Source organism: Conger conger, chromosome 8, assembly GCF_963514075.1.
Source record: "Conger conger chromosome 8, fConCon1.1, whole genome shotgun sequence".
Taxonomy (NCBI): domain Eukaryota; kingdom Metazoa; phylum Chordata; class Actinopteri; order Anguilliformes; family Congridae; genus Conger; species Conger conger.
Genome location: NC_083767.1, coordinates 9,608,332 through 9,631,156, shown reverse-complemented (window position 1 = coordinate 9,631,156; position 22,825 = coordinate 9,608,332). Strand labels below are relative to the sequence as shown.

Below are 22,825 nucleotides of genomic sequence, written 5' to 3'. Positions count from 1 at the left end.
AGAGGATTCAGCATGTATCCCCGACAGACTGCTTCTCATTCAGGCCAATATTCCTCACTTTTCAGTACAATGGAAACCACTGCACTTACCGGGGTAAGCTGAGAGCCGAACTTCATTGAGCGTGCTTTTGTTACACGGAGTGCCAGTTTCACAATGACAGAATCATTCTGTTGTGTCTGATGGCAACAGTGTCAGTGTGATCCATACGTGTATTTATACCCATTCAACATTTTCTGAGTTCATATTTGCCATGTTTCTTGCGCAGATGAATGCTGGACTATTGACAGTGTACGCAGGGCCGTGTAACACATGGGATTTATCAAGCGCATTCAATCAGTCATGAGTTGCAAGGTGTCAATAAAAGCGGGAGTCTGGGGCCGGCCCGAAAATAAATCTCAACACGCCCCCGCTCGTAAATCCAGCAAACACACGGGCCGTATCCGTTACCTCACACAAACGGGCTGGGATAAATCAGAGGTTGTAATGGCCTGTCAGCATTAAATGCAGGACAGATTAAAATATTATATTTCAGGAGGCAGACGAACGGCGACACAGCAGCTGTACTGGACCAAGAGAGGGATGTCCGAGGTTGGACGGGCTCCCAAAAACCACCAGGGCCCCTCTCTCGGCCCCGGGACCAGAATGAGCAGTCTGAAGATGATTACAGTAAAAATCTGTCTATTATGCTTCTGATCCAAACCCATTCAAGAACCCATTAACTGTTCAGGAATTCACTAAGGCTAGCTGTGGATAGCCACAGAGTGACTCAGTGCTAAATCTCCAAACTGATTTATTCTCGAATGTGACGATTTGTTAGTGAAGGGTTGCCACCGACAGCTGATGAACTGCAGGTCAAGATGCTTGGTTGATCAATAATATTGTCAGATTGTACAGAGAGCAGGAAGTGGATAGACGGCCCTCTGACAGGGCCGAGTCTAGGCATCGGTGATATACAGTAGGTGGCCACCTAGGTCACCACCCAGGAGGGAGCACCAAGTCCTGGGGGGGTGCCAAATTAAGGTTCATGAGACATGCCCCCTGCCCCCACCCCAGCCTGGTCTGCAAGGTTGCCCTCACCCCCACTGCCCGACTGGTAACCTCACCAGCCACCACCCCCCCCCCCCCCCCCCCCACTCCCCCCGGTCCGCAATCTTGCCTAGGCCGCCACAAAGCTCTACTCTGCAGGTTCTTGAAATAAACACTGTCTTTACTTGGAGTCTCCGTAGTACATAAACACATGAGAACATCCTCACAAGATCCAGTATAGGGTGTCACGAGCGGGTCATAGCCCAAATATGTGGGATACCTTTGAGTGAACAGCATCTCCCTTTAATATTTAATATGCTCTGCGCGTCTGGGAATGAATGTCAGTATCAGGCATTACATTTCCCACAGCAGACAAACACCGCTATTTTAGCACTGCTATACTCCTGAAAGACAGCAAGCATCTACTCGCAACATAATAAATGCCACCTTGAATGCCTACACAGTACATCCATATTTACTAATGTTTACTAGTGTTTCACCTGTGCGATTTGATTTCAGCTAGTATTTGCCTTAACACCTTCAGGTCTCTGAATGAATTTGTGAAGTTATCATAATTTAACAAATGAATTAATGTCTTAAAGAAAATATCATCTGAGAAGCTAAGACAAAACCTGAAATTTAAATGATCCAAAATCCAAGAAGTTTCAGTTTGTTTCCATAAACCATTTAGCCTAATTACAGCTACTCTGTATTTCATCTCGTGTGCCCACCTGGTAAGTAACCAGTTCCCTTGTTTGTTTGGGGGCGGCAGTGCAACGCAATGTTTAGTAAACCAAGCTTACAACTCCAAGGCTATAGGTTTGATTTCCTGGTGGGCCACTGCTGTTTTACCCCCGTGTAAAGTGACCTGAGCCACCTCACGAAATATCCCACTAATAAATGCTGTGTTTGTAAAAAGCTGCTCTGGTTAGCAGCATCTACTAATTGCCCACAATGTAATGTTTCTTACTTACTGATGGTTGAGACGAAGTGCGGTAAGTAATCTTGACTGGAGCCGGCCTCTTCTCACACTTCCCAGTGTAAACCTCCTCTTGAGAGGAGAAGCGGAGTCCGAGCTAACCTGGACCGCCATAAAAAGAACCTTCCGGAACTCAGTGTCCCCATACGACATTCCGTCGATAAACTATAAAAGGCAACCTACCAAGGGTCAGTTACTCTGGCCCACTCTAACAGTGCCGTGGGATGTAACTGAAATATTTGGAGCTTTATTGTCAGCCATGAAAATGTACACTACCAGTATGTTTGCGAAAACAGAAACTGCCTCAGCACTAGCAAATACGCAGCATGACACTGAAATTGGAAACTCATTTCTAGTTTCAGCTACTGCAAATAGGCAGGTATTCACTGCTACAAATGTTATAGTATCCTTTTAAATAAACACATACCACAATGAAATTTCATCACGCATTGTTCTCGCTCCATAAGTCCCTAATAATATTATGAATATATTATGAATATAATAATAATAATAATAATAATAATAATAATAATAATAATAGTAGTAATCAAAAGAGCCTACTAACAGGACAAGGTTTTAAAAGAGAACAAATAAAGCAAACAGACTGATGTGTTAACTAATTGCCTTCCTCTCTTTGGTATACTCAAGACTTAATTTCCTGCCGTGTTGGGATAATTGACTGCAGGTGTCGTCCATGTTGGGACAATAGAGACATTGTGTTTACCCACAGTGCTTCACTTCTCCCCCGAAGAGCTGCGTTCCTCCCACTTTCCCACAAATGAAAGGCTGGATTGTGATATGCAAATTACCCATGCAATTGGCTCCAAGCTAATTTCCCTGGAGCAATAGGTTTCAATTACCCAGGAACCTCAACAAAACTATTAAGATATAATTCAAACGCCTGAGTGGGATGAGAGCTGAAATGTAGAATAATAATTTCCTTTCTTAGTGCTGAATGGAGCTTTTGACTGAACACATTCAGACATAAAATGGCTGACTCAATATACAGTATAAAGGCCATATTGAAGATAACATTTCAGTGGGTTTCACATTCTTTACTGTGCTTCAATAACACGCGTCTACCACTTAGATTGCTTGTAGGTCCATATCAGGCACCGCTCCAAAATTGCTTATAAAAATCTGTATCAAATGAAGCAGACATGCAGATTACTTTGCTCAAATGAATAATAAATGACAGCTGTCTGGATAAATCTATAAATGCAAAAGAAAACAAACAAAAAACTTGCCATTCAGGAAATGAATGGAGCAACTTATTTGAGGCTGAAAAGGTTTCCTAAAACTATGCTGAAGTTACTGTACTGCAGCATAGATCCCTTTCATTTCGGGTCTGGTGGTTTATTGTATGACTGTAATTCAGTAATCGGCCAGATCATTGGAGCGTCACAATTATATCTTTGCAGGGATTCCAGAGAAAAGAGAGCTAGCTCTTCTAACACCACAATGGTAATAGTGGTCTCTGCCACATAATCAACTTCAATGAGCACGCAGATGCATTTGATGGACAGTTTCTTCCTATCAACTTACACATCCTTTCCTGTTAAAAGATTGGTTGCGAACCTTGGGCAGAGGAGGCACACAAAACCAATTGCTCAAGGGTATGATGGTGTCCTCCCTGATGAAGTCAAACCTGCAAACTGTAGGCTACAAGCCAGGTTCCAGAACAGAAGTAGGTTACAAGCCCTACTCCCTAATGCTTACACCATACTTCACTTGTGATATTTAATATGGCAATGACCATACATTTCCTTCTATTCTATATATAGACATCCGATGTGTCTTTATGCTCGCATTACCTTTTCAAACATATATTTTTGATGAATGTATCCTACTATTTGCAACACAAAAGCCTATGAACAAGTTTCCAAAAAATGTTCAAGACAGAAACCTAAAACTCTGCCTTGCTGGCTAACAATGTTCCTGTTGAACAATGAGTTATAAGAGTATCATGTAGCAGAATGTTACCTAATGAAATGAAATGAAAATGCCAACAGAACACCAACAGAAAATGTCAGATAATGTTGCATTATGGACTATACAGTACATACAGCCAACAAAAAAGGACAAATTATATACAGCACCTACACCATTTGGTTGATTGTAAAGCAAATGTTTTATGTTCATGGGTCCCAGAATATTAATCCCAGGCAACTCTTAAAAATCACCTAATAGTATGGTTCAATTGGATTCTGTCAACACAACCCACAATTAAATGCAACTGTTATCTTCACAGACAGTTTGGCGAGTCCGGTGATCACCAACATTAAAGTATTAGTTGTCAAACAGGACAATGTAGCAGGAACACTTAAGTCTTAATTATCATCATCAATAATATGTTTTCAATCAGTTTTATTTATTAAGTAATGAGTCGCATTTGGCAAAGAAGCACACACACAGACTGAAAGGTAGTTATCCAACATCTCTCCATATCCATCCCTAACACTGTTAGAATGCTGAGCCTGGAAAGCAGCCAGATCTGTCCTAGGTTACTTACACTGCAAGGAGAAGAACGACTACATAAAACCACACTATAATTCATCCTAAAGCTTATGTGTATCACTGAATGTACAATCGCTGTGGTGGCATTGCTGTCTATTCACCAGAGGAGTCCTTCAGTGAACTCAGTAAACGACAGCAGAGAAGAATAATAACGTTTATAATGACGTACATAATAATGAACATAAACAACATAGCTATACTGTTGAGGAAGCTGAATTAACCAACTGACACCCTGATAAATATGTTATAAACCTTCTTTGAGTTGAATACATGAAATCACAATTTCATCACACAAGACGACTGACTTTTCCTACAAACCTCCTTGATATGGTGAATGAATAACCCCAATGTTTTTACTTCAAAAATGTACATACCTGTTATTTTAGACTTCTGATCGCCTTGTTTTCTGGATGATGTGTGTTGCCGTCAATAGTTTGAATGTAATAAGGATATGAACAGACTCTTGTAGCTACAGTAGTCTCAAACAATGTCTGGATTTACAGTGGCAAGCTATGACCGAGAGACTACAGCTTTCTATAACCACGACAACTATAATAACCCAACTTATCTTAGAGGATATGAGACCCAAACATGTTTCTCTGAGCTGCGCATCTCCAGACATTCCAAAAAAGGCAGAATCCAGAATAACTGAATTTGAGCCAAGCTATTTATATTGCACATTTTTGTGGGAAGAATGCGGGCAGGACAAGTCCTCTGCGTGATAAAAGCGCCGCTTTGGGATCACAATCAGACCGAGCAGAAAAGCGCGAAGCTCTGTTGTTCTGCTTCCGTTCCCTTCTCCTAATGGCTGTTTGTAATGAAACCAAGATCATTTGTCAAATGTGTCCTGGCATCCTTCGCTGTGTTCAGCCCTGAGACGCAGAGTTTGGGGAATGTTGACAAAATGGCTGACAATATATCGTACAGTAGATGACATAATCCTGATTTATCGCGGTTCAGTGTCCCTCATTAGTTAGGTTACTGTACATTCACCTCTATTGCATGGCATCAATAGCCCCAGTGTCACATAATTTGGTCCACTGTGCATTGTAACAAAAACATGCTGCTCAGAAATCAATTTTTCAGCATGAGAAATGTTTTCACTTCAGACAATTTATTGTGGCAGGCAGTATAGGCAGTGAGTCAGTTATGAAATATTAAAATTGATTTTCTTTTTAATCAGGCTATTGAAATAGCCAGCTTTCCTTCACTTGTAACCCTTTGAAGAGTATGTTTTTTCTCATTTTTGATTTTTTAAATTCCAAGTCAGCTTTCTAGAACGCCATTGCTTTCAATTACTAGCCGTGATTCTGACATCAGCATTAGAACATTCACCTTCAGCTATCCCTGAAGCCAACCCTGAAGAAAATCAATAGCACCTAAGGGCGAATTTGTCAAATGGTGAAAAATAGCTTCATCGCACTGATGCATTAAATTAACTTGCCGGTTCATGAATAAATTAAAGACATTATCAGATTACTGATTCAGAGATGTGACTGAGTGAATATATAACAAAACTCCCCCCACCGCCCCCCAAAAAAACATACCTACCCCAAACTCAGTAGGGAGCCGCACATCAAAGTCAGTTACCTAGGGAGCCCAGGGGTGAATAGCTGATGCAATTTTGACATTATCTTGTGTAAAAGTTACCAGAAGTTTTTTTTACACTTTTTTTATCTCACACATTCTGCCTGGGCAATAACCGAGCCTACTGCGTCCCTTTATATATCTAGCTGCAAATTATGAATATACAATTCATAGGAAGTAAAAATCCAAGTCGGTGCTTTATGTAAGCTGGGATCCATTGACAAGGTACATTAGCTGAAAACAGCTCCTCCAAAGCTGTTTTAGTCTCCACTCCACAGCCAGAGAATGATTAAAGCCTGGTACTAACTGAGAATTACAGCATGACGTTCAACCACTGAAACCTCAAAACAGGGAAGATAAACCCTCACTGATGTACAGCAACCATTTTTCAAAGCACAGCCCACAATCTCAAAAAGCTGCCATAAAACTCACAGCACTCCAAAAAAAGCAAAGCAACCCATTCTGCAAGCAAATAAAACATATTTCGAAATAACACAACAACGGATAGGCTACTTAAGTCGAAAAATTTGCTGCGGCAAGTGAACACGTGTGAGATTAAATCATTTAACCTCCGTAATATGTAACTGTCACAGACAGTACATATTCGGCAGAATGGTTAAGATTTGAAATCTGGGATCAGGTGGAGGACGTCACCTGGAGATAACTGGGACTGAGAGAGTGAATCCATCATTCCCACAGACAGCAGGAGGAGGAGTGAGAGCGTGAACGGCGAGGGAGCAAAATGCGATGCCTGGTAGAGCCAAAATGGCGGGGCTGAGTGCCAGCTCCGTCTAGCACCAGCCCTGGGTGTTACTAACGTGTCGACTGTATCTGTGCGTGTGTCTGTTGGTCTGCTGGTGGGGGACCCATTCCAGATTGGAAGTCAAACAGCTTAACTTTGAGGAACAGAGCCTTCCTGGGGGAAGCTGCGACCAGCTCATTAACAGCTCCACAAGGGCTCCATTTCACTTCCTTACTTTCAGAAACTACAACACAATCCCAGGAAATTTAGTCATTCAACTGTGTCTAGATGTTGAATTTGCATTTCTTAAAATATGGAATGATTCATGGATTCCTTCATACTTCAGTTTTATTCAACAACATATATTCTAGCATGCCCTGGTTCCAATTAATATGCAAAATGGTGATTATTATGGAAAGTCTGTTTTCCAAGTGATTAGTGGCTACTTACTATACATGTAAATAGTAACTGGAGTCATTGCACAAAGAGCTTAGTGATCTCAACATTATATAAAATGATTAACAATCACAAAACCTTCTCTCAACATGAATGGGCTAATTCACCAGCAGATTTACCAGAAATCCAGAGACACTTTTGCAAGTAGCTGATTTCAGTTAATAACACACCTTAAACCAGAGAGGCAAGAACGAACTAGTGAAATTCGCACATGAAGTGATTGGTTGGAATGAAAACCTGTATACTCCTGCTCAAGGCAGTCATGAAGAGCCACATCCTACAATCATTACATTACATTACATTACGTGGCATTTAGTAGACGCTTTAGTCGACGTACAACAAAGTGCAAATCAAATTGAACCATGCTGATAACCTAATACTCAGTTATGGCCACGTCCTATATTCTAATTCCAGCCAATATTTCCCCACGTTGCATAGCAATACAATGACTTTGGTGTGGTAAACCACATAAATAGTCAAATCATGGAAGTATGCATACCTCCTTTTTAGTTCAGTAGAAAATGAGTATCTAAAAAAACTAAAACCCACAAAAAAGTATTGAGGAAATTAGGATTCATCCCACCATCTGTCATTTCCAGACAAAATATTATTACGGGTGTTCATTTCCAACAATTTGGCCCGTGTATTAATGTGTGAGCAGTTCTGAACACATTCCTTAAAAAGCCATGGTTGGGTCCAGATGCTCCCTGAGAGAATCATCTTGCATCGTTGGGCTCAGTCCAGTAGGCATTCCTGTCGAGGTACTCTACTGCCAGGGTTTGCTTTGCTCAATGCCTTAATGCTACATACTGTAATTTGCAGCAAAGAAAAACCTAAAAATTAGTGATGGGAATTTGCCACAGTTTTCATTGGATTAAAGGATAAAACATTTTTGGACTTGGACCCATTTTTCCAACTAACTCAAACATGCTGATTGCCAGTATTGATAATAATTTTGTCACATCTTTCCTTGTGGAGCTTTGGTCACCCAGAACCGCTCTGGTCTGCTTTGAAATGCAGTCTAATAATCTGACATGGTGGGAATAGTTCAGAAAAACAGAGCCAACAAACAAAACCCAAAAAGTTATCCTTTAATGGAACTATAGATCCAGCCACCAGTCAGAACAGCTAGGCTTTTCAAGACGAAGAAAACAAATGTGTAAAGAAAAGCTTAAGCTATCCCGGATGGCTTGCTTTGTGTTCCCAAATAAGTTAATATTCACAAAAGTGAAAATGTCTTGGTGATTTATGGAAGTTATAAGCCCGTCATAACCAAGCCACTTTGTCTTGATAATGTGCAGACATAGACACCGCCGTCACTCAAAAGGGACGGAATCCTCATTCCACAAAAAAAATTATACATGAAAATGAGCGGCAAATAAATCAAGTCTGAAGTTTCACCCAAGGTGCCAACTCCCCAGATCTGAGCAATGTGTCATCTTAAAAAAGTCACTTCTAACAGTAAAATTATGCCACAGTCAAATTCAAAGACGGGAAAACAGATTAGGGAATTCCATATAACTTTATAGCCCTCAGTAAAGCTCATATTTATGCCATAACTATTCTTAGGCTGAATACCCAAGCGCTATAATTTACTTGTTTCATTTGTTTAATTGGCTGACACAATGAACGGCCATTTCCAGCCACTCGGACATTATTCAAACAAAATCAGCTCACATCCCAGCCCAGGTTTCTAACTGGGGACTGAGGCGACAGTGCTATCCACAGAACCACAAGGCTGCTGTAGGCCTTATATATACAGGCTAAATATACAGCCGGGGAGCATGGCGTGGTTCAGTAATGAGGCTGGGGGAGATGGGGTGGCGTGGGGCCTCTACAGTGGGAGAGAGGGGTGGGGGTTGAATTCTATATGCCTGGGCCTCCCCACAGGGGAACAGATACAACAGCTTCCACTTAGCAGTCATCGGGCCGGAATTTCCCCCATGAAATAATGTAAAATATTTAAATGGACTGACATTTGTGGCGTCAGGGAAGAGCCGGGGACACCGCAGGGGCGGTCCGCCAGTCAGGGCAGCTATCTGTTAATTGGTTGTCTGACCTCTGGAGAAACCCTGGCGACCAATGAACTAATAAGCTGAGAATTATGTCTCTCTAATGTCAGCACGTAATGCGATCTGACCGGCAGATACTACGACATGGAATCTAATCCTTAAAGATTCATACCGAATAATACAATTACAGACCTCCGATGTTTTCATCTTCACAGAAATGAAATGGGAATAAATTACAATAAACTGCATGCAAAAATGATTTCAAATGAGAGCTAAGAGAACGGCAGCTACCTACTGTGGTACTGAATGACTATTGTTGCACGTACTCAGTTACTGGCAACATGATATGGCCGAATGATTACAAGGGCTAAGCTGAAGTGTTTGGAAGTGGTGATGAGACACTCCTTCAATGAACTAAAAATACCAGAGCCAGGCCTTTCCTGTGCTGCCGGCCTGCTCACACTGCGTCCTGTAATAGCTCACACACGGAGACTTCCACATTTATTTCACTTTCTGGAATGAATGAAACTCTGCTTTTCAGTAACTAGAGGCTAGATGCATGAATGAGCACAGAAGCTGCCAGTTCAAACACAGTTTAAAATACAGATTGTTGTCATTAATAAGCAATATTTATTTCTTCATCTTATTTAGACAAAACTGAAGAAAAGATAATGGGTTTAAAACTTTTAAGGTTTATTTTTTTAATAGGCCATGTGATTTCCTATCTCAATACAGGAAAGACAGCTTTAATTTGTTTAATTACGTTTCAATCCCGCTGTCAAAAATAAATATCACTCCAGTGACTAATGTTGATGAGCTGATATATTTTTACCTGGAAATTCTAAGATGTTATACCTGTGTTTAGTTACTGTTACTCTTCCCGAGCTTCACAATATGTACACTTTATGATGAAAATGTAAACATTAACAAAGAACTGCCTCTATTTCCCAGATCATTTAAAATGCAAAACATTCCTTATTTACAAAAGAAGCAGTGTCTGTTCCTGAACAGTTTTAAGAATGATCTAAATAAAATGGCCGACTAGTGTGTATAGGTTGGAACAAAGACACTGGCTCTTTTGCAGGTAAAGCAGCAGCTGATGATGGTCTGTTCCATTGTCAGTAGTATTGCCAAATTAAATCATTCATAATGACTGAAGCTGAGTGAAATAAATAGCTGATCACTCAACAGCAACCACAGCTTATCAATGATCAGCGCTTTGTCTGAAACATAGTACGACTAGGCCTTGGTATCTAATCATCTGTGACAGTGTAGTATAGGCATCAAGCCTTTTTTGCTCTACAATTGAACTTTTCTATCTGCGCAATATTTACAACATGCACACTGACTTTCTGTAATAATACTAATCACAAAAAGATGCTGGATCTTAATTCCGGTAATTAAATGTGTATGGGTAATTAGCTGTGTCAGTGTTCTAGTGATGCTGACATAATTGCATAACAACATGTGAGGAGAGCAATCTTCCAGGCTGTTACTCCACTTAGGTCCAAATTATGTAAAGGGAATTATAAAACATTTCAACTTTAAAGGAACAGTACAGGTTCGGGAGTTTTCAAAAACATTACGTCAGTTTTACTGCATGTTTTTTTTTAGTGGTTTTTTTTGATAGCCTCTGACAGTTTTTGTGTGCAATAAGATTTTTGACAACCGGTCAGCTTTTTGTGCAGTGAAGTTTCAGACAACCTGTCTGCTTCACAGTGGCTGGTACATACAAAATAAATGTTTGCTGAATAAAATTATGGACAGTGGTCACACAGTATTATTAAGTCTGTGTGACTTCAACTGATTTAACACATACTTAAAACTATTTCACTACACTGTCAATACTTTTTAAAAGTAAAATCAAGGACTCATTTTTCTTAATGTGTTTGTGGTTACTGGATACAAGAAGATAACACGTCTGCAAGCCTGGTTCGGAAAGACCCAGGCCCCAGCAGAGCCTTGGGCTCCTCCAGAGGAAAGATAATAATATGCAGGAGAGACGACCCCTACACCTGATCCTCATGATCTCACTCAATCACAATCTGCAGTCCTGGAGGTCTGCAGCCTCCACAGGGTCTTTTTTCAATCTGCCCATTTAGGCTTCAGAAACAAGGTGAGCGCACTCTTTCCACCATCAGCGGCTAAGATTAACATCCTGAATAAACTACTATAAAGAGTTATATTCACCCTCAACAGTAAATATATATATATATATATATATATAGAATAAATATGAACATTAACATTACAGCTTTCAAGAAAGTAAGGTTATTTCAGTCGTCTGAACTGAGCACAACACATTATGCTATATTTTAGCAAATTAACTAATGTGACGTCATGTCAAGTACACTTGTTTCCTAAAATCTGAATTCTTTATTCTGTAAAGCCAGTGTTCAATAAATCAATCACAAAAAGGTATGTAACAACATTGTTCTATCTAGAAGTTCTAAGAACATTGTCTTTTTAAATTTTGGATTTTTGAAATTCCATCAGTGGCGGTTGTAATGCCGCATTGCTTTACACATCACAATAACAGTCCACTCACAGGGACAGGGAAGATGCCATACTGGAGATGGTGCCATACAGAGCCATACCCATTTACAGTATGTTTGAGCCAGGATAAGGCACAATAAATACGGTCTACATGCTGTTTTATGTGCATGGCGGGGCCCTTGTCATCATATCTTGCCATGACTAAACACTGACCCAGGGAATAAAATAAATCTCAGAAGGAGTCGAACAAAAATCGAGCAGTTGGATGTATTTCGGTTGAAAATACACACAAAACTGTTAACAGTTACACGGCCGGTGCTTTTATTTGACATCGGGCTGCATTCTACAACCAAGGACGTTTCATTGGCTAAGCAGAAAGCACTCTGACCTTGCTATTGTTCCCATTGAAAGGGGCACAGTTCTGTGCTATTGGAACGTGACCTCTCTCCCTGCTTCACCAGGGCTAGCCCATTGTTTTCTGTGCTAGCCAAGTTCAGGTCCCTGTCAGTCAGGCAGAGTCCATGGCTCCTGAATAGCCAGGCGAACAGCCTCCATTTAGAAACAAGTCATCCATGTGCCCCCTCACCCCCCCTCACTGTTTTACAGACCAGATTTAAATAGTTTTTACATGTGTGTGTGAGAGAGACAGGTGTGTGTGTGTGTGAGAGGGAGGATGAGAGAGAGAGAGGTGCATGTGTACATTTTTGTGTGAGAGAGAGGTGTATGTGTATTTGTGAGAGAGAAGTGTATGTATGTGTGTGTGTGAGAGAGAGAGAGAGAGAGAGAGAGAGAGGTGTATGTGAATATTTGCGTGTGTGAGAGGTGTATGTGTATGTGTGTGAGAGAAAGAGAGAGATGGAGAGAGAAAGAGAGAGAAGAGAGGTGTTTGTGTATATGTATGTGTGAGAGAAAGAGAGAGAGAGAGAGAGGTGTATGTGTATATTTGTGTGTGTGTGAGAGGTGTATGTGTATGTGTGAAAGAGAGGTGTTTATGCACGTGTGTGAGAGAGGTCTATGTGTATGTGTGAGAGAGAGGTGTATGTGCATGCCTGCGTGTGTGTCTGTGTATGTGTGAGAGAGGTGTGTATGCATGTGTGTGAGAGAGCGAGAGAAAGAGAGAGTGTGACCATACATACTGAGATTATTCAGTATTTGAATTGCAAATGCTGACATGTGTGGGTATGGGCCAGTGAGTGTCAGTGTTTGTCTTTCAGTTAATAAGGTTCTGCATTAGGTTGCAGCTCACTGCATTCACAAATTCACCACTCACTTTCCAACACCGCAGTAAGAGCATTATAGAGTGGTGATAAGGTCCTTTATGTTAATGATCTAGGTACTTAGACTGACATTCCTTCAATACTTCTAATGTGGATGTACAATACTGTGCAATCAAGCAATTCAACATTTCCTGTGAATATAAATTCCAGGAAGAGGAATCCCAATTGTTGTGGCTGTAGGCTTCAACCAACGCACACTCCATCCTAATTACTAAAAACTACTACCAAAAACCTACTGATGCTTCCAAACTGCGAGCTCCTTAAAATAATAAGGAAAATACTATCATTCGACGAAACCTTAAAGCCGAACCAACAGCAGAAACAAAAGAAGGGGAAGAGAAACTTACCCAGCTGAAAGTGTGAGTGGAGGAACGTGTTTGAAAGAGGAAGCATCTGTAATCTGCGCATCAATCTCTCTCTCCTTCTCCCGGGGAAATCCGACCGTCTCTCAGGGTTCTTCTCCGAGTCTGATCCCTGTTTCTGGAGGCAGAAAGGCAAAGATGAAGATCAGGAGAGAATAGTCTCCTGCTAGAGTGCTGTTGTGGGTTTTGAGCTATTTTCAGATGCAGACTCGCACTTCTAGGGGCTGGAAAGTTCGTGGGTAGCTCGGGGGGAGAAAGTGACAGCACATGAATGCACACAGGACCACCTTTTCCGCAAACATCCCGGCTATGTACTGCGAGACACGCGTCGTCTGCTAAGATTGATGGCATTAAAACAGGAACCTGACAGCACAGTGAAAACCGGTTCTGACGATTTCGCTCGGAGAGAGAACTTTCTAACATCTACACATGCCAAAAGATCTCCACCTTGGGCCAAAACCTACATCCTTGTCTCCAAATGGCGCAAGTCAAACCAGCCTTCGTTTAATCTGCCGCCACACGGAGAAAGAAGAGAAGGGTAAGGGCGCTACGTGATTTTCTTTTGACGCGAGCCGCATTATGCGGGCGCTATTTTTACGGCCAAAGCTTAATGCTGTTGACAGCAGTCATCCGTCAGTGGGGCTGCCACAGATACGCTTTGGGGGAAAAAGCTCCCCTGACCTCATGTGGCCGGTGAACGATGACAAATGAACTGACCGCTCACTTTCGGGAATTAGGAGTCAGAATGTGTGGCCTGGAGCACTGGAAGACCCTCAAAAACAAACAGAGTGAACAAGAGCTTCTGTTCACCTGTGTGAGAGAGAAAGAGAGAGAGAACAGTACTAATCCCCAGGTCTCCCTTTCAGTCAGCCGGTCATGTGCAGCAATGTATTTTTTAGCAAAAGGGCAACCTTAACATTCTAGCGATCACCCAAGATCAAGAACAAGGCTTTTTGGTGCATTATGGGATATGTGGGTAGTATTAACCTTGGGACTTTGCTATGGCTGACAATAACAACGAATACTTATATATTTAATGGTGTAAGATATAGTTACTATGTCTTAATAAACACATAATTATGAAAAATGAGAAGTCATACTTGGAGACTTCATATTTAATGTTCTTGCTGAGAATAGACATTTGTCTGGATTAATATTTTTATGACTGTAGCTGATGCAATTCTCCATTCTTTCCTACAGTAGCGGTGAATAAAAATGGACCTTAACCGTTTAAGGTCAGAGATCACAGACATGTGATTAGAATGTTATTAACTGAATATTTTAATGCTGCTGAACAATTGCTACTGCGTTTTGCAACACTGATTTATAATTTAAATAAAAAACATTTTAAAAAACAAGAGTTTTATACATAATGTAGCCATTTTACGAGGCATAGAAGGGGCATGCTATATCAATACTCATACGTCAAATGAATTTTCTTCAGTCACAGTTTCAGTGAATTATACCTCTGAATAGGATTAGCAGAGAACAGGCAGGACGACAGGTTTTAATCATTTTGACGATGCGGCGTGGAGCTCAGTGACTGCAGTCCCTATCTCTCGCAGACAGGAACACTCTCAGAGCGGACGGTGAGTTTTCACATGCTGAGCCTCCCTCCTGAGCAGCGCAGAGATGAGGCATCCTTCTGCACCACATCAGGCTGACGGAAGGAACAAAGTCTATCACAGGTCTGATGGCTAACAAGCATTCTTCAAATGGTCCCTAGATAAATCATTTCAAAGTTAAATAAAAACAGAGGTGTGTTTGCCAGCTTGTATGGCATCGCAATTGTTATCAGTCAACTCTCCCTACGTGCACATCTTTCAGAACCAGTCACAGAATTCCATCTTCCGGAGCCAGTCACAGACACTGGGAATTCCATCTTCCAGAGCCAATTACCGACAGTGTGACTGAATCCCATTTACAGAAGGTTCTGCCCCACTGGACACAATCAGTAGTCAGCAGGTAGCTTGGGTAATGAAACATGTTGTTTATTAAGACCTCCCTAGTGGCTAATGTAATATATGTATGCCTGGATTTGTATTGATTTCCCCCCCACATTTACATCCACTTTATGGCCCCCTAATTCATATAGTTATTGAACAAACAAAAATCCATACGTCTGCAAAAAGCCTCAAATGGACTGATAAAAAGACTAATTTGGAGGGTAGATGGCATTAGAATAGCTAAATTAAATTTTCAATACTTTTTCTTAATGATCTATTCAAGACATACACTGGTCACATGCTCTGACATCAGTACTGATAATGGGGAATATTTGGTGCTATAAGAACAGCTTGATCAAATTTCACTGACTGGGCCGGGATCTGTTGTGAAGTTGGATCTCCACACAATGGCCATAGCTGAAAATACTGCATTCACACAACATAATTTAGTTGTCCAACAGAAAAAAAACTCCCAATGACATGCGTGACTCATCCAACATCAACACACCACTGATTGATGTCTCGTATCACTCAAAGTTAAGTGGACAAGCTGGCACCACAGAACCGAGACCCATCTGGAAAAATATGCTTCTTAGCACGGAGACCGTCAGCAAAGTGTTCCAGGAATGCATCTGTGCTGACGTCCGTGAAAAAGGAAAAGCGGCCATTAGGGCTCCACAACACTCGCAGTTTCATACGCTTAATGGCCATACTGCTGTGTCATTCTGACAACTGACACGGAAGAACCAGGACCATGGGAAACTCCCCGAAAATGCCCTAGACAAGGCGGGGAAATCTGGAATGGCTCCTGCAAGCTCTATTTCGACAGTGGACGGGTGTGTTCCATCCTGTGGCTGATTCCGCTATCTAGACGATTGCGATAAATGACACCCTTGACCTAATAAGGCGCATAGCGTTAGCTTGCATACTTGTACCTTTTAAAGGTACTACGCAGCCTTATTTTTAGAAAGGGGGGACGTCCGCCTATTGAGTGACCACATTACTTCCTGGTAGGCCTCTCAGTGAGGGAGATAAACCTTGATGACATCACTCCACTGGCACTATGTATACACCTCAGCAGTTAGCTAGCTAGAATAGGATCCAACTCCCAACTGTCATTGGCAATGTTAAAAAAATGGCAACCAATCAAAATTCTCACAAAAGCCAGTGACACAGTTCCATAGCCTAGTAGAGACCAAACAATCAAGCCATCTTTTCCTTTCAAACTGACGATTTCTGTGCTACTTGCAAACAACCTAACAAGGACCTGGAAGCCAGACGTGGTGCTATTTTGGGGGAGATGAAAGCCTTTAGCTGACGTGGTGCTGAACAGGGTCTGATGGGGAAACACTGACCTGCCCTGCACCTCTGCATGCCTGAACATGTCCACCAACATGTGGCTGACACAAATCCACATGTTCCTTTTACAGTAAAGATCTAGCCTGGCTATGGAAAATGACCAGTGCAATGTGCCACAAAGAACAGTTTCAGGTGAGATAAATTATGATTTCCCATATATAACACCAATAAATGGATGCCATTACTTGGTTTGAGAGAAATATCCTTTTACACTGCCATGAATAACGAATGACCTTCACTCCGCCAGGTTGCAGTCCAGATTCTCAACTTCATTTCATCTGGAACGAAGCGTTCCCATTGAATGCACAGAAGCCGAGGCAACAGACACCCAGGCAGAAGGGCTGTTTCTGGAATGTTATAACATTAGCACTACATGGCAGCAACATTGTAATGTTTTTTGTTACCTGGGCCTATTCCTCCTAAAACGAGTCCGACATGCCTGTGCCCGGGGTGCTGGAATACGAATGCTTGCAAGCATTGGCTTAAAAAGATGTCAACTGGGGATTTGCACGTACTTCGCCGGTGTGGCTCAGTTCAAAAGGCCGCTTTCTTTAGAGCAAGGCGATACTTCTTTCATCGAACAAGGAGAGTCTGTCCTCATAACTTCCCAAATGAAAACGTCAGTGCTGCTTCAGACAGTGCTTCTGCACGCAGGGCCTGAGCAGCCTGCTGGCTGAGCCATAGCGAGGGTGCAGAGACGTTGCCGTGGTGAGGATGCTCAGGCAGCTGTCTGAGGATGAGCGAGCTGTCAGTCAAGCTCACCTATCTCTGCAGGACCCCGCAGAAATCCTCACCCCTTTGAAGAGTATGATTTTTTGGAATGTTTCTTCAAAATTCTCAGCCGGGGTTCTGGAACACCATTGCTTGCCAGTGGTGATTGTTACATAATTTGAGAACATTCTAATCATGTATTTGTGACCTCACGCCTTAAAGAGTTCAGCATCATTCTCAAGGCTGCATTACCACAGTCCCAGGTCACACTTAGAGCACACTCAAAGGTTATTAGAAATAACTATATTTGTTTGCTTCTGCCACAGGCTTTGCAGAAATGTAAGTGAGTGCTATCACACCTAAAATTACAGCTGCTTTGAAAGGGGAATAGGTTTGGATGACCTCAAGCTCTTGTTTTTTCTGTTTGTGTTTTTTTTCCAAAAGACCAACTAACCTCCAGGCAGATTTTTTGTCACACCTCCCCCATCCATTGTTAGCTGGTGTGCTTCTAGGGTATGGGCTCAGGAAACAGTCCAAATGATTGTTCCTACTTACTTGATCTGTGTTGGGACACGCTAACTTTCAGTGGTTTTTCTGCATCTGAAATGTTTCAGTAAATTCAACAAGCTGTGATTTTACAACTTTCTTTAACTTTCTGATTTGACTTTGGTTCTAATTTATTTCAATTTGTGCAACTATATCTATACATTCAGTCTTAAATAGTCTTAGCCCTATGCAATGCTAAAACTTATTTTAGATCATTAAAAGAATTAATGTTTTTTATTAAAAGTACTCACACTTAGCACAATTCAGGCAGTTGTCTTAAGTTTCATTTAATCTCCAAATATATTCTGTGATTGCTATTCCAAATAAATAACCGAAAAATGCACTGAAATATTTAAATAAACTATGACACAGGTGCTATATTCCATGATTGTTTCATATTAACTGTGAAAGGCCAGTGCCCTGCTAATAGTACCTACAATTCAGTCTTCTATGAGCAACTAGCTGTAAGCAGCACAGTAAGTGCTATGGTGTCCATTTTAAATGCATCATAATTTTATCTACAGTTTAGCATAGCAGCTCGTAATAACCCCTTAAAACAAAAACATGCAAATACAGTGAAACACTGCTCTCACTCCCAAAAAAAACGTAAATCCTAATTAATGAATGTATTATGTATTTGTTTTATGCATTTTAAATGTTGTTTATTTGCGTTCATTTATGTTTAATAGGCCGGGTTTGGTCCTCCGTAGGTCCTTTTCGATGAGAAGGATCAATCCGCCGCCCTCGGTATTGAGTTCCGCGGGCGATCGGGTTACGCGGTGTTGGTTTCAGACGGCTCGCTCTCAATGGGAGGCGTAGCGTGGAATTCCTGTGAATGGGCCCACAGAGGTGGACTACGACACATAAAAGCCACGGAGATGTCACTGTGAGCACCTCTGCTTCAATTCACACCACCTTTCCTTTTTTACATACACGGTGAGGCAATATGCCCTAACTCCAAAGACACCACTGATGAGCCCATGTGGAGTTGTCTGTTAACAGGTAGGTCTACATTGAACCTAATCTGTGTCACATTCAGACAGTGGTTCTTTGTAGAATTAGCTTGGGAGAAGATATAAAATGACACATCATTTTAGAGGGATAATTTTTCAGCCAATGGTTTCATTTCAAAATCAACCCTTGTCTGATTGTCTGTGCCTTGACCAGAACCATTATATAATATCAATTTCAGGTTTCTATTTATAAAATCATGCAGACTTGGACTTGCTTTCTTATGTTAATAATTTTGTATCCCCCCCAAGCTAGACTTGACTGTTGAACCTTTTGGTCTCGACTTTTTATGATCCATTCCAGTTTAATACCACAAATAAAATGAGATTTTAATCAGCGAACTTTTTTTTGTCTGTGTGACGGTTGAACATGGCCTTTGCCCTTATGCCTAAAAATGGTCATGAAAAAGAAATATGCTCAATGATCCAATCTAAAAACAAGAGACATAAGATATACTATCATCATTACTGGCCAGCACTGCCACCCTAAAAGCACTAAGAAGATACATCTTCCATACGCCCACTGGCTTTAAATCCACTGCCTCACAGGTTTCCATAAACGCAGTGGATACTCGGATAATAACCAGGGTACATTTCAGTGTGGATCACTGGGCTTTTCATACATATGCAATTGAACAGAAAGAGTCTGAATGAAATGGTTGTAAATGAAATTAAGCAATGAGCTGGCTTGAGTTATTCATGGTGATCCATCTTGTACTTTGATAAATAACTGCAAATAAGGCTGGACCCTTCTTTTGAGACCAACAGGTTGCCTGGACAGAGAACAAGTGAAAGACTTTAATCTATGGCATGAACTCCAGGCAGCCACAAAAGTACTGCACAATGTGATAAGAACACAGACCAACTTTTTTACACTGTTGCTTATATCCCACAGTGGTAAAAGCCAAATGATAAGCTCAATAAGAACAAAATCTCTTTATAATGCAGTTAAACTTGCATTCATAGATGCATTTAAAATGACAATAGGCATAATATACACAATAATTACTCCTGACATAGGCACAAGCATTCCAGAATTAGTCAGCTCCATACTATATACTTAGGATAGCGCTGTGATTAGCAGCAAAAGAATGATGAATTCATGAAATAATCCATAATAATTATCATGGGTACAAATTATCCTCCATGTAATTTTAAAACGGTGGGTACGGAACGGAAATGCATATATTGTTTAATAAAATAATAAAGACAAAACATAGAGCATATAAAATTCAACAATTGCGCAATTGCAAAATATTTACAGAATTCACCCGATCCTTTAATGTACGTAGTCTTGTTCCTTTTTCTAAAACAAAACATATAAATTGTTCTATAATTCCAACAAGTAATGAATACATGAATACAAATCATAACTCGACATCGTAGGCTAATTGTCAATTATTGGCATCTGACACACAGCGATCCATACTCCGTCACTTCAACGTGAACCAAACTGGTGGAATATTTACTTTAGTACCTTTCAAGATCAATCACTTCATGTTTTTGAAAGGTCATCTGGGAACAATTTCTGTATACTGTTTCATAACTCAATAGTTAAAGTAAATCGCCCGAACTAAAATTAAATTAATTGTTGATATGATGATACGATGTTTTGCAAATAATTATTTGGCACGGTATTTCATATTTGAGAAGCCTATAGACCTTTGGGCAGCTCTTTTCAGTTATTCCCGCTAAACAGCAAAGTCAACATGTTTCATGAGCCGGACGTGCAACTCAGTTCGCTACAATGTAACTAATACGGCATACTGCGTTCTGAAAGTCACTACACCGTGTTCACGATAAATGCGTCGACATGATTTAAATGTAATAGCAGTAGCTGTGTTGGCAGAACTATCCGACGCCTTCAACATTCTACAAGCTCGTTAGATAGCCAGTCACTTTCATGAAACAATATACCGATGCCATGTTTTTCAACAAATAACGTTACACGTCCTGGATACCATAAATAATGGGTGCATGCGATTGGAAAATACTTTAGATCCATGTACCGTTATTAATGGAGTTATGTATTGATAATTACACATTCCACGTTCCCTGGGAAATATACCATTATTAACCCCGTTACACAATACATAATACATTCGTCCAGCGACAGAAACTCGCGCGGGTACTTGTTAGGTTTCAGAAGCAAAATTGCTTACCTAGCTCTGTGGTCGGAAAAAGTCATCCAAAGAAATCGGATTGCTTTGTAGCTAACGTTATCTGTCCACGGGAGACGGTGAGAGCTAGAGCGCTCAAATTTAAGTCCACACAAATCTGAGACAGAGACGCAGCGCACACTACGGCGACAGTCCGAGTGTAACCACACACCTGCTTCTTTTGTGGAGTCAGTCCAAATAAAGCTGCAGTACACATAACTAATGTTTGGACACGGCAACACCCTTCTTTTGGGTCATTTACGCTTGCAATGAGTCCGAAAGCAGATGAAATGGCATTGCAGTAAACCAGTCACCGTGGGAGATAAAACGCAATGCAATAGCCCTTGACAGAGGTGAAACAGAATCAACATTTTCTGCATTTTACATGCAGCGCGTGTTCCGTCCAGTGGTGGTCGGCAGGGCAATATACATATATCTGAGAGCGAGGAATCTTTATTTATTGTCAAATATCATCCTAAAAGCATAATGTTTCTCTCGTTCCTACTGAATCGCGGTTTTATTCCAATATAAATCCATTATGCGCTTCCATTGGCAAAATGGCTGGTGGTTTCAGCACTGTTGTAGACTGGCTATTGGTTTAGCGCTGTTTTTGTAGTCATGGAAACGACCAACACTTCAATTTGTGCATGAAGCATGGCGATCATATGAGCACTGCACATGCTGTGAATACAACACGAATACGTATGTTAGGTATTTAGGTAAAAAAACGGATCTATATGAACGGAATATAGATCTGGCAAGTCCAGTTCTGCAGCCTACAATCTTTAAAAATATTTTATTGAACGAATAGAGTTTTTAAACGGCTTTACGATGGCTTCTTTACAGATATAAGGTAAATTAATCAGACAATATGAGCAATAGCCTACAAATTAATGCTTTCATCTGATAAAGCCTGCTAAGATCCGTTTGAGGGCTTGAATCAGCAGGGAAAGCTTGTTGCATAATTTGAAAAACTAAAATTCCAAGGTATCCTTTGGAATGCTTACCATACATATACATGCATGGAGCCATACCATACATTCTCAGCAAAAATGGTTCTTTGGCTTGTCTCCATGGAGGAACTCTTTTCCGTTGTTTATGGAACCCTCTCTCATTGGTATGAAGTGTGAAAGCTTCCAGACAATGAACCATTTTGCCCAACAAAGAACCCTTGATCTAGATACTGCTCTTCTATGGAATCACAGGGTTCCTGTTGGAACCGTTTTTGTTTTTCCTTTAAGTCTGTAGCTTTTAATGACAGAGATTTCTGCATAATAATATACAGTATATGCATATTACACCAGCACTGATATTGCATGGAAATATGTGATTTTTCTCTTTTAAACAGTGACGTGCAAAGAAAGACTAGTGTGCCAATTGCAGATACTGTACTTTAATATAGTATTAATTTCAGTTTACTATGACATTTAAATGATAAAACATTGCAACATGCATTTGTGATTAACTTGTTTGGCCTGTTTTGAATACATACTTTAAGAAGTGACCTTATATAATACATTTATTAAAACATCTGTACTTTTTTGCCAAACGCAGCTGATGAATTGTTCAGGTGGTGAGGGAGTATGTATTATGAATCAGCTTGATTAACTGCCCTCTGCCCAAAAGTCATCCTGAGATCT

The 22,825-nt window shown here is 40.8% G+C and overlaps 1 protein-coding gene across 1 annotated transcript in view; it reads right to left on the bottom strand.

Annotated features, from left to right (window-relative positions):
* The window catches only part of sorbs2b (sorbin and SH3 domain containing 2b), a 65,765-nt gene extending 44,473 nt beyond the window's left edge, over positions 1–21,292 (bottom strand). The window contains exons 1-3 of the mRNA XM_061251750.1: positions 21,189–21,292; positions 14,921–15,114; positions 13,440–13,572 (exon numbers count right to left, since the gene is read on the bottom strand). The gene's annotated coding sequence lies outside the window, so the exon portion shown is untranslated. The remainder of the gene's footprint in view (positions 1–13,439; positions 13,573–14,920; positions 15,115–21,188) is intronic.
* Between the last annotated feature and the right edge of the window lie 1,533 nt (positions 21,293–22,825).